We start from the raw sequence: 13,063 nt of genomic DNA, 5'->3' as shown, positions 1-13,063 counted from the left end.
GCTGTGTTCCACTCACCAGCAGTCCCAAAATCCTGCGGTGGGGGTCGTGGGTAGCTGGAGGGTGTCAGGCAACCCTGCGCTCCCGCTACCCCGGCGCTGATCCTTCATGGATCTTTCTAATATCTTCTCACACAGTAAAAAGTATCTCTTTTCTACTAATGGCACTAATTGCACTCATGAGGGGAGACCCTAGTTGCCTTCTAAAAGCCCTTATTCCTCATATCGCCATATTGGAGTTTAGGATTTTGACAAATGACACACAGTCTTTTGCTCCTTGGAAAATCCCAACCTCAACACCCTTAAGTTTTGATAGACACTGTGAACAAGAAGACAATGGAGGTTTGGCTATTAATGGGGAAAAGGAAGAGCATCTTCTCAAACATGTATCTACTGAGATGAGCATTGACTCACTGATAAAGGCCAACTTGAGGATCACATAAGTCAGCCACCAAAGAACTCATCATAGGTTAATGGACACATTAACTTTCATGATGTTTATAAAACCAAACCCTAGAAAATTTTGTACAACTTTTCTTTCTATAACTATGTGACATCTATTTACAATAGAACTGGGTTAACCTTGTATTTAAATAGGAACTCATCCTTTTTTCTTGAAAAGCAATTATATGCCCTATATAAGGTTGGGAATTGTTAAGCACTGGAGAAAGAGGCATTAAGCAAAACATACACACAAATTTAACTTTAGTTGTGATTAAATGATGAAAAGGGGAAGCAACAGATGACAAGAGAGTGGAGAAGAAGGCTTATTCCAGCCTTGGAAGATGGACAAGTGACAACTGAGATATATTTGAGATAAGGTTAATTGCCCAAGAGAAAGGAATTTGCCAAGCAAATACAAGACAGGAAAGAGGTGTGAGTGCTTTGAAGGGAGGAAGTCACTCTTGCCACAGTTTTAAGTTTGGAGACATCCTAGCTGGTTCACAAGATCAAATGAAGTTAACAAGCAATGTGCAAAGTGGTGAGATGAGGTTCAAGTTTCACAAAACAAAGAAGTTTTGGGACAATGGCATAGACTTAGGGTGAATTCACTCAGCCCTTGAATGAATGTAAGAGTGCTTCAAGCTAAGATGAAAGGATGGACCATCCAGAGACTACTCCACCCGGGGTCCATCCCATAATCAGCCACCAAACTCGGACACTATTGCTTATGCCAGCAAGATTTTCCTGAAAGGACCCTGATATAGCTATCTCGAGTGAGGCTATGCCAGTGCCTGGCAAATACAGAAGTGGATGCTTACAGTCATCTATAGGATGGAACACAGGGCCCCCGATGGAGGAGCTAGAGAAAGTACCCAAGGAGCTGAAGGAGTCTGCAACCCTATAGGTGGAACAACAATATGAACTAACCAGTACCCCCAGAGCTTGTGACTCTAGCTGCATATATAGCAGAAGATGGCCTAGTCAGCCATCATTGGGAAGAGAGGCCCCTTGGTCTTGCAAACTTTATATGCTCTAGTACAGGGGGATGCCAGGGCCAAGAAACGGGAGTGGGTGGGTAGGGGAGCAGGGCAGGGGAACGGTATAGGGAACTTTCGGGATAGCATTTGAAATGTAAATAAAGAAAATATCTAATAAAAAATTAAAATAAATTAAATTTTAAATTTTTTTAAAAAAGAAAAAGAAACAAGTGATTCCTTCTGTAACTCGCTCCCTGACTGTAATACCTAAAGGATTGTGGAGGGGTAGAAGTGGGTGAAGCTCAGCCATTCGTGTGAACCTTGCAAGTGATGGAGAACAGAGGCATAACAATTTGACCTGACATTCAGATAGAATTTAGCAGATCCCACCACACTGAAGCATTGTGGAGACCAAAGATTTGGAGATGCTGGGATGCATGATCTTGTAGGCTCCACTTTGATTTGTTACACAATATTCACTTACGATGTGCCAATTGTATAGTCTAGCTCACCACTCCCGCGTTAGCTTCACTAACTTCAGAGGGGATTTCTACCAAAGTTTCCATTTCGACAGCTGCTATTCTCTCTTTTAAAGCCTCCAATTGTGTTTGCTATCTGCTTCATTTTTCTGTGGTGCCATGGTTCATTTTAAAAAGTAATCTCAATCCCTTACTTCTCCATACTAAACCATTTTAAAATTTAGTTTAGATTATTCTTTTCTATCCAGCCTGTTTCCTCACACACATATTCTTGCAGTTTCTAAGTGTGTTCTGTCTTTCACCATCTTCCACCAGCTATTTAATGCGCCTTTATTTCTCCTCTGTGAGTGTAAAGCATCATTTATAGCTGCCATGGTCTGTGGCATTACATATTGTTCACCATGGAGGTTAGGAGTTGCTATATAATTACTTCTCTCTCTCATAACCCCCAGGAGAAGAATATGAACACGGGGCTTTTGATGTGCTTGGTCATGTGACATGTTACAAACCTAATCTGGGATAGTGGCTCTGTGGCACAGTTCACTGTGTCTTTATAAACGTGCCCATGAGGAGAACATGTCTTAAACAATTGTTGCTTCCCAGAGAGTGAGAAGCTTGTGGGAAAGATCTGAACCAAAGCTGCATCTTGGAGCCAACAAAAACCAGGTTCAATTGAGATCAGCCATGTCCTAGACAACTGCTTTCCATAGCACCCAGCCAACCTTCAGACTGGGCCATGGCCAGTGAATGTTGGCTGCAGAATGACATAGAGACCTTTGTAACGGGTTGTTACTCGGCTACAGTGGTTGTCTTGTAGCCTAGAGTTTCGTCTAAAAATGGCTCACAAACTCCAGTCCAGGAAGTGTTTGGTCTCATTTTCAAGTGCTATTGTATTTCTATTTTAACTTTTCTTTCATTCATAGTGATGATCCTAGTGGAATATATTTATTTCAAAGGGTTTCCCAGCTACCGTCTTGAAATCAGAGAGACGAGTGCAATGTTGAAACAGTTGTAGCCATTATTTTAAGTGGTTTAATTAGAAGAGCTGTAGACAAATTTTGGCAAGCCAGAAATAGCACTTGGCAACTACAAATCAGGGATAATTTTCAAGTTATAATGAAGGCCTGTTCTGGGTGACAGCATTCCTGCCACTTTTTGACACAGGTGCCAGGCCATGCTTCTGATGGGTTGCAGTAATGTGGATGTGCCTGTCACTATACCCACGCCCTTGTTGCTGATTTCTGCAGGGTGGATTCTGCCCAGCCCCAGCCTCTTTGCTGCTCTAGCTCCTGACTTGACATTTTCCAGAACTATATGTGATCCAGAACCAAGCCACAGTGCCTCCAGCCCTATGGAACAATCAATCCTGCAGTATGTGCAGGGAGGTCCTCTCATATACAGAGGCAGCAAAGAGGCTGACACAGTGCCTTACAATTACTGCTTGGTTTTATTGGAAATGAAGACAAAATTTAAACAATAAGCTTAATACTGACAGTATTGCAGGCTTCACCTGTTAATTCCACTTAAGTGAGATAATGTGCAAGTCAACAATAGTGCGATCAATTAAAAACAAAAAGTAATTACTATACAGTGAAGCCAACGTCTCTCCTATTCTGGACTTTTAGCCTGATGGCTTGCTCATGTCTCTGTCTCTTTGTCAGCTCTCTCTTCCAGGCCTGTGGTTTCATTGGCAATGTTCACTTTCCAGAGCTCTGCCAGATGCATCTATTATACCCTACACCTCCTGGTCCACTGGATAAATCTGTTCTGAAAAGGATTCACTTGAGGTAGCTGGTCTGGGTCAAGAACTTAAAGAGACAGATATATCAGTGAAGCAATGATCTTTTAAAGTGTCACTGGAAGGGCATGTGCGTGTGATGAGGACAAGTCTCTAACATGCCAAAATTGACATACTGAAGTTCTGCTCCATTCGTATTCCCTTAAAAAGGTGAAGCAAGGTTCAGAGCACATCAAACATAAATTAATGATTTTGCTATGAAAATCAAGAAGGGAAGAAAACAGCTTTCTGAGTTGTCTAATGATAAGCTTTTCACTTAATGCTTTTGGTATATTGGGCCATGTGAATTAACCCACACCATTTTACTATGTATTGACTACTTTATTTGTGTGTATACATGAGCTATTTATGTACATATGTGTATATGTATTCACATGTGTGTGAGTACGTGGGTGGGGGACATGTGTAAGTGTGTACATGTGTGTACGCATCTGTGTGCATGTGTGTGTAGAGAGAGAGAGGCTCAACAATGACGTTGTGTCTCCCTCAATTGCTCTCGTATTTATGGAGGCAGGGTCTCTTGTTGATTGGGAGCTCACCAATTCCTTCTAGTCTAGCTAGCCATTTTGCCCTGGGATCACCTTTCTCTGCCTCCCAAGTGTTGGGGTTACAGCCCATTGCCACACCTGACTGGCATCTGTGTGAGTCCTGGGAATCCGAACCCTGGTCTTCATGCTTGTGTGGTAAGCACTTTACCCACTTTCCTATCTTCCCAGCCTCTCAAAGTACCTTAAATATACACTGACTACACAATGGCCATGTGCCAGGCTAAGCTGGCCCTGGAAGCAATGCACAAGGATATTGTGGAAGGATGGGTAGGAAACAGTGCACAAGGATGTTGCTACAATCATTCCAGCTAGGTCTTCCAGTCCCATGACTCTAATAATATTGCAACACTTCTTTAACTAAGAGAGCAAATTAGTATCACTGTGTGAAATAATCAGAAAGAGGGAAGGAACTATGGAGAAAGAGAGCTTGGGGGAGAGGAGAAAGGGTAGGAACCGGGAGAGAAAGAAGGAAGGAATACAAGATCTACTCCATTGTAATTTAGGGGTCAGAAACAACTAGCAGAAGCACCCTCAAATATTTCTAGTTCTAGTGTACTGGATTATTAAAGATTGCCCTTATCAGTATCCCATCCAATCTTCCGATGGACCCTAGGAAGGAGGCAATGTGTGAGTTTTCCTGTTGTGTTTTAAACATGAGCTCTGGGGTCACAAAGTAAACATGTAACACTGGCTCGGTTGCTCAAGCAAGCCATGCAATATCTCATGCCTAAGTTGTTGTTGTTGTAGTTGTTTAGATGGTTTGTTTTGTAAGGTTGAGGTAAGTTAATGTCTGCAGAGTGCTTCTACTGGGTTTGACACACAGTAAATCAGCTGTTATAAAATGTTTATTCTCATGGATGCTCTTAACAGTGAACAGATTTCCCATGCCTTCTGATCCATAAATCAGGACACGTGTGCACATTTGCAGAATCACTTTGAAACTCTGCACAGTAAGATTCCCCAAGCAGAATTGGACCAAAACAAGGCCACAGGAGCCAACAGAGCAGAAAACAGCCAGGAAGGACTGGACTGGAAGGGTGGGACTCAGCTGGGAAAGCGGGTTTTGAGCAAATACACATTGTACTGATCAGCAGCATCTCGTGGGACGTTCTCCCTGCATCGTTTCTCTGAAATGCAAAAATCTCCATTCTAGGCTGGGCGCCAAGTTTTCCATCCCCAGGCCTGATGAGCAAGTGTTCCCTTCTCCCGGGCCATTGACAGAGAAAATGGAGCCAAGATTCTATTTTAGCCCAACTGCTCCACACTTACAGAAATGTGTTTGGATAGTTCACAAAGAACACACCTCTTCTACTCCCACCGAGAGGTTGTGGGAACTCCGGGGTTCTCTTTCCGCTGTTCACCTCTGTCTTCTGTAAAATGACAAACCAGGTTCATCTCCCCCATGCCTCAGTACCCTTTCGATGTACAAAGTCTAAGAGACTATGGACATTTAAACAGAATGAAAGCCTTTTGGTGAGTGTGGGGATCAGATCATACTGCCATTTCTGGATCACGAGTGGTGATTGCCAAGTGGACTGGGCTGCAACTGCTGATTTGTGTTGGTGTTTTGCTAGAGGACTGGATTGCTGACAATGAAGATGGGAACAGCCCCAGAGAACTATTTCTAAACAGATCCACATCTCCCACTTCCTACTAACCTTCCTTTTCCACTACCTCTGATGGGTGGCAGGCTGAGTGGGAGGTTGCGGCATTTAAGAACCCTTAGTAAAGTAGGATTTGAAAACTCTAAGCCTGAAGACAATCAGTCTCAGGCTCCTACAGCTGACTTCCCTGCACAGACAGACTAGAACCTGAACCTGTGAGATAAAATAAAGCCTTTCTAGCCTCAGTTATTATTATTTTTTGTCATGGCAACAATGGGGGTTTGAATGAGAATGGTTCATGTGTTTTAACACTTGGTTCCCACTTGGTAAACGCTTATTAAAATTAAGAGGTGTGACCTACTGAAGCAAATGTGTCACTTTTGAGACTTCAAAAAAGTTTTGGGATTTCTGGTGCTTTCTCTCTCTCTCTCTCTCTCTCTCTCTCTCTCTCTCTCTCTCTCTCTCTCTCTCTCTCTCTCTCTTTCTCTCCTTTGCTGTAGATTAAGATGTGTGATCTCAGTTCCTTCCTTTACCCTGCCACCATGGACTCTAAGCCTCTGACACCATAACCCAAGCGTACTCTTTTGTAAGTTTCCTTGGAAACCGTATTTTATCACAGCAACAGGAATGAACTAATAAAGCAACAGAAACTAAATTAGGACACTGGCCCCCTTTTCCTTCCCGCCCATATGACATCAGCTTTCCTCATCTCTCCAGCTCTAGTTGTTTTTTGTTCTTCCACCTTAGTTCTTTTGTAAAAGATAAATGTATTTGGGAGTGGGGAGTGGTGTATACCATGTGTGCATGGCTGCCTATGGAGGTCAGAAGAGGGGCATGATTCCCTGGAATGAGAGTTAGAGAGTGGTTATGAGCCACCTACAATGCAAACAGCAACTGCCATTGGCTGCCGAGGCATCTTTATAAGGGCCTTGTCATTTGCTTCTTTTCTGATATCTAGTCCCAGATAGCTTTATGTCTATAATTAGATGCCAAATTATCGACTTAAGCTTTTCATTGGGATGCTTCCATAAATGAATAACATTGGAGTTAGGTGACTCGGTGAAGCAAAAAACCCTCCCCAACGTGGGTTGGCATTAGCATGCCTGCATAAGACCTGGCTATAGGCAAGCCAGGAGAGCATTTTCTTAATTAGTGGCTGAAGTTGGAGGGCCTAGCCCATTGAGGGTGGAGCCACTATTGGGCTAGTAGCCCTGGATTCTGTAGGAAGGTAGGCTGAGCGAGCCCTGGGGAGTAACCCAATAACAGTACACCTCCATAGCCTCTGCATCAGTTCCTGCCTCGGGTTCCTGCACTGTTTGAGTAACTGACATGACTTCCTGCAAAGGTGGGTTATGATGTAGAAGTGTAAGCCAAATAAACCCTTTTTTTCTTATCTGGAATTTGGTCATGGTGCTCCATCACGGCACTATTAACACTTACTAGGACAGTATCCAAGGACCATTAGCTGGTGTTGATTCAAACTTTGTAAGTGAGATTCTGAATATTTTCGGCTTATTTAATTAAGCACAGCACAATTTGGTGGGATTTTCCTTGTGATAACTCAATCCCAGGTGCGAAAAAAAAAAAACCCTAAAATGTGACTGCACTGAAACTCTTTGTAAAGTATTTGTGATATCTTTCATAAAGATAGGTTCTTTAGATTGACAGGTTCACAATAATGGTCTATGGGAGGATCTGGTATGATCTAAGCCACACAGCACAACGGTCATCAGGTTATTAATTGCATCCCTTCCCAGATTTTTGGGCAGATAACAGTTATGCATCTTTCCCTTTGAAGGAACAATCGTATGTTTTTCACATTCCTGATTCTTCTGATGTGCTTACCTGTGAACACAGAACCTCCATGCCTCACACACCCTTCCATTCTGTTATCAATCCTATGCTAAAGGCAGATCCTAGAGACTGCCCCAAACAAATACAACCTCCATATATTTTTTCTTTTGCTTTTATCAATCATTTTATTTGTTTACATTTTAAATAACATCCCTCTTCCTGGTTACCCTTCCACCAACCTCCATCCCATTCCCCCTCCCTCCTCCCCTTTGCTTCTATGAGGGTGCTCCTTCACCCATTCACCCACTTCCTCCTCACCCCTTTAGCATCCCCCAACGCTGGGGCATCAAGCCTCTCTCCACTCCAGATGATGTCAGATAAGACCATACTCTGCTACATGTGTATCTGAAGTCCTTGCTACCTCAATGTGTACTCTTTGGCTGATGATTTATTCCTTGGGAGCTCTGGGTGGTCCAGTTAGTTGATACTGTTCTTCTTATGGAGTTACAATCCCCTTTAGCTTCTTCAGTCGTTCCCCTAGCTCTTCCATTGGGGTGGCCAGGCACAGTCCAGTGGTTGTCTGTGAGTATCTGCATCAGTATTGCTGGTAGAACTTCTCAGGGAACAGCCATATTGGGCTCTGTACATTTTTTAAGGTATGTATCTGCCAGTCTTAAATGATATACCAAGTTGAAGATTCCAAGTATCGTTGTTGATTTTACATGTCATCTTGATTGGGTCATGGGGTGCTCAATTATCTATTTAAGCATTATGTTGGGATGCTTCCATAAATGAATAACATTGGAACTAGGGGACTCAGTGAAGAAAAGAAAAACCCTCCCCACTGTGGGTTTGCATTCACATGTCTATAAAGGGCTTGAACAGAACAAAAAAAGTGGAAAAAAATTAAATTCATTTGTTTCCAATTACCTAAGCCAATACGTCCAACCTCTCTTACCCTAGTTGTCCCTGATTCTAGGACCCTCAGACTCAGGGCAAAATTTGTTTTTTTGTTTTTTGTTTTTTAATGTATTTTTTTATTAGGTATTTTCCTCGTTTATATTTTCAATGCTATCCCAAAAGTCCCCCATACCCACCCCCCCAATCCCCTACCCACCCACTCCCCCTTTTTGGCCCTGGGGTTCCCCTGTACTGGGGCATATAAAGTTTGCAAGTCCAATGGGCCTCTCCTTGCAGTGATGGCCGATTAGGCCATCTTTTGATACATATGCAGCTAGAGACAAGAGCTCCGGGGTACTGGTTAGTTCATATCGTTGTTCCACCTATAGGGTTGCAGTTCCCTTTAGCTCCTTGGGTACTTTCTCTAGCTCCTCCATTGGGGGCCGTGTGATCCATCCAATAGCTGACTGTGATCATCCACTTCTGTGTTTGCTAGGCCCCAAGGGCAAAATTTGTACACTACCTTTCCAACTCTCAGACATTCAACTGCTACCACTGGCTTTCACGTGTCTGCAGAGCAAGTAATCAGTCCTTGAAGAAATAGCTTGAAATACCTTGAAGAAAATTCTGTCCTTGAAGAATATAGCTCTCCGTTTCCTCTCAGGTAAGTTCACAGGAAGACACATCTAAGTTACTCTCATAAACTGAATGATGAATGCCTTGGCATATCTAACTTGGTCACAAACAGATGTTAACGCCTTGGTATCCAGCTGGTTTAGGACTAGTTCAGTCCTTTTCTTGTTTCTTTTACCTTCCTGGTATCTCACACATGCTTGCTGAAGCTCAGCTTCCTACCTCCTCTGAACAAGATGCAGTATAGAAAAGCCAAGCTCAGGCATCTCTACTCCTACTAACTTTTCTATGTGTGTGCATGTTCTCAGTTTCTCCAGGATGGGCATGGCTCTCTCCCTACGTTAAAGGAGCAACAACTGAAGTTCAGGTTTGTGCTTTGCACTCTGAGAGTGCAAGAGATGGAGTTTATTGAGGATAGTTTACCAGGCTGATAACTTTGTAGATGTGTAATAACGTTTAGCCAGCCACTTATTCTGTCTTGGGAGAACTCTCTCCTCCAAGTACGGCATGGATATTCCAGTCTTGACATCAGAGTGACTGCGATCACCTAGGTAGGACCCTTATGAGACTGATCTCATTCACATTCCCACATGGAGAGTGGAGAGAACTCATGAGGCCCCTCCCTTTCCCACTGATATATGAACAGCTAAAAAATGCTGGGAATGGAGACTCCAGTTCAGTAGTGTAGCTGCCCATGAGTTCTCCTGCATGTAACTTCTCATCTGTATTCTTGTAATTAATTTCAATTAAATTCATTTGTTCACCAAGATAGACTTTGATGGAATTTTTTTATCTGATCCATTTTTCTCCTCTATTTCTGGTACGGAGATAGACTACCCAGGAAAAAGCATGCAACAGCTTCTCCCTTAGAAAATAGCCCCACAATGTTTTCTCCTCATGAGCTCACTGCTTACTGTCTCCCAATTGAGAATGAAGTCAAATGTTTAAGTTAGCATCCTTTGCCATGATGAGTATCTAAGGCGATCAATTAGTGCTTCAGTTCATGGTTTTCGAAATTCCAAAAATGGTTTTGGTTCATTCCTGGGTCAGTTGGTTGCTTCTGCATTGAAGCAGTACATCGAGGCATGGAAGGCATGGTGGAAGAAAGACGATCACCTATATAGTTAGCAGAATTGGAGAGGTAGCTACCTTTAAGAGCATATTTCCCCAATAGACTGAGGTCAACTTCAAGACTCCACTTCTTCAAAATCCCATCATTTCCATCCTGAGTGCAGATCTTTACCACATGGGCCTTTGTAAAACACTGAAGATTCAGCTACAGTAATGCTAAAATATGCTGTCTCATACCTAGATTGACCTGTATCCCAAATGGTCACACTCTGTTATATTCTTACTCAAATCTATACCTTTATTTTATCAATGTATTTTCATTGTTCATAATAAAATTTACTCCTGAAGCTTGTCCTGTACTGCACAGTACTTATGCAATCACAGCCCTAGCCTTGCAAGTCTGTACTTTAATACACACTGAAATAAATAAGCAATTATTACAATGGGAATACATACATGCCTCTACCACTTAGGATCAACTGGCTCACTATGATGTATATAAACCACATCTAAAGGCCCGTAATACTATAGATATGTACTTACCATAGAGAAGCTCTGACTCTTAAAGCAGGAAGGGAGAGGTTATGATCCCTGAGTGAGCAGAAGATGTAGCAAGAGAGAGTCGCTCCTGATAATGGGGCAGAACATAGGGAGGCATACATTCAAAGGGTTGTAAGTACACATGAGCCTGGCTAATCCTTGAAGAGGAATAGGTGTGTACTCGCAGCATGTTAGTTCATTCAGTAAGTAAAGATGTTTGTGTTTCACTGTTTGTTTGTTTGTTTGTATATATTGTTGTTCTGCTTCATTGAGACAGAGTCTTTAACCCTGACTATCCTCAAACTTAAAGCATTCCTCCAGGCTTATTCTCCTGGTTGTCAGGGTTACAGGCTTGCCTTTCATCCCCAGCAGTTTGTCTGTATTTGGATAGGTATGTCCATTCTTTTAACTTCCATTAACATGTTTTTATTTGTAGCTTGAGGATTAATACCATAAAGAACTGGTGGGATCATCGTGTTAGTTATGTCTAAATGAACACAGGTGGCAGGGTGTTTCATGGTACAGAATCCATGAATCATAATGCCCATATAATGCTATTAATGGGCTGAATTTTCTGAACAATGTATTTTACCTGTGAAAGGGTGAAGTATTTTGCAGCTGCTGTTGTTATTTATATGTTTTTCTTTATTCTTGAGATTTTTATATATTTAAACAATGAAATAGGATCATATCTTGGAGAATGTAAAGGAAGTATAGTTTTTTCTATTGGAGGGCTCAATAAGACAGAACTTCTCTCTCTCTCTGTGTATATATATATATATATATATATATATATATATATATATATCTTGGTAGAAATTCAAATTCCTCCAGGGTCACCACTGCTTTTCCTGTTTTTTTCTATGAAAGGGTTAAAAAAGACAGAACTTTACTCTAAAAATACTTATAAAGAAACCACTTGGTGGAAATTCAAATTCCTCCAGGGTCAGCACCTCTTGAAATCAAAATATATGCTCAAGGGTAGACTCAGAGCTTTAACTTGCATTCTGCTTATCAATTGTATTGCTTTAAATCAGCCAATCATGTAAGTGTGTGAGGCTGAGCTCTGACCACTCAGAGTCAGGCACAGGACCCCTTTGTTTGGGAATTTACAAACTAGAAAGAGCCCTGAAGGGTGTGTTCACCTGCTGATTCGGCTTGGCTATACATCCTTTTGAAGAAACAAAAATTTCTGCCTTGCCAAAATGCTTTGGGTTGTGTTGACGTTTTCTTGTGACTCCAGAACAATTTCTTACATATCAATTCCCTCACTCCCTCTCCCGTTGCCCCAAATCCCAGCAACGTGTTCCTCACTCAACAGTTTTAGCATCTCCTCCTCTTCTTCATCATCATCATCATCATCATCCTCTTCTTCTCTAACCCACTAAGTCCAGATAGTGCTGCCCATATCTTCATGGGCACAGGGCCATCCTCTGGAGCATTGGAAGCCTAGAAGTAGCCAAGGAAAATTGTCCAGCCCCAAACAGCAGCTAGCAACTATCAATAGCTCCTCAATAAGATGCTGAGCCTGGAGAACATCTATGAGACCTGTGTCGGAATTTTGGCTGGCTTATTCCTGTGCAGATAAACACAGCTGCCTTGAATCTGTGAATGCAATAGCCGCACCCCAGTGTATTAGTTAGTATTATCAGCTCCTGCTTTCTGACCTGCTTGAGTTCAGTCCTGACTTCCTTTGGTGATGAACAGCAACATGGAAGTATAAGCCAAATAAACCTTTTCCTCCCCAACTTGCTTCTTGGTCATGATGTTTGTGCAGGAATAGAAACTCTGACTAAGACAAATTGGTATCATCGGTGTGGGGTATTCCTGTGACAACCTGACCATGTTTTGGGGAGGACTGTGGAAGGACTTTGGAACTTTGGGCTAGAAGAGCCATTTGGTATTAAGAGCTCTGTCAGATGTTGTGTAGGAGCTTGGAAGATAATGTTGAGAACAGTGCAGAAGATGGAGGCCTGGCTTGTGAAATTTCAGAGGGAAAATTAGAGACTCTTTTCAGGGACATAGCTGTTTTGATTGTGAAGATTCTGTAGTTCTGGTTAGCTGGGGCTGAAGAATCAGCTGTGATTAACAAGATACCAGAACTACTAAAGCAAAAACTTTGCATTACTGGGACTATTGATGCTGGTTAGCTGGAGCTAAGAAATTAGCAGTGATTAAGAAGAGACCAGCATTGTTGAGGTGACATCTTCTGGGAAGTGTTTTCTGAAAGTGCAAAGAGGCTGTGTCTGCTTGTGGACGTTGTACATCGTGGTGCGNA

The 13,063-nt window shown here is 42.3% G+C and overlaps 1 long non-coding RNA gene and 1 pseudogene across 1 annotated transcript in view; both read left to right on the top strand.

Annotated features, from left to right (window-relative positions):
* The window catches only part of LOC110293949, an 18,130-nt gene extending 7,534 nt beyond the window's left edge, over positions 1–10,596 (top strand). Inside the window, exons 3-4 of the long non-coding RNA XR_002377901.1 lie at positions 6,348–6,433; positions 10,349–10,596. This is a non-coding gene — a long non-coding RNA (uncharacterized LOC110293949). The remainder of the gene's footprint in view (positions 1–6,347; positions 6,434–10,348) is intronic.
* A 377-nt stretch (positions 10,597–10,973) lies between these two features.
* LOC110294845 overlaps positions 10,974–13,063 on the top strand; it is a 4,824-nt pseudogene continuing 2,734 nt past the window's right edge.

The sequence above is a fragment of the Mus caroli genome, chromosome 5 (genome assembly GCF_900094665.2).
Source record: "Mus caroli chromosome 5, CAROLI_EIJ_v1.1, whole genome shotgun sequence".
NCBI classification, from domain to species: domain Eukaryota; kingdom Metazoa; phylum Chordata; class Mammalia; order Rodentia; family Muridae; genus Mus; species Mus caroli.
Note: the sequence above shows the minus strand (reverse complement) of the source record. Positions and strands in the feature narration are given on the sequence as shown.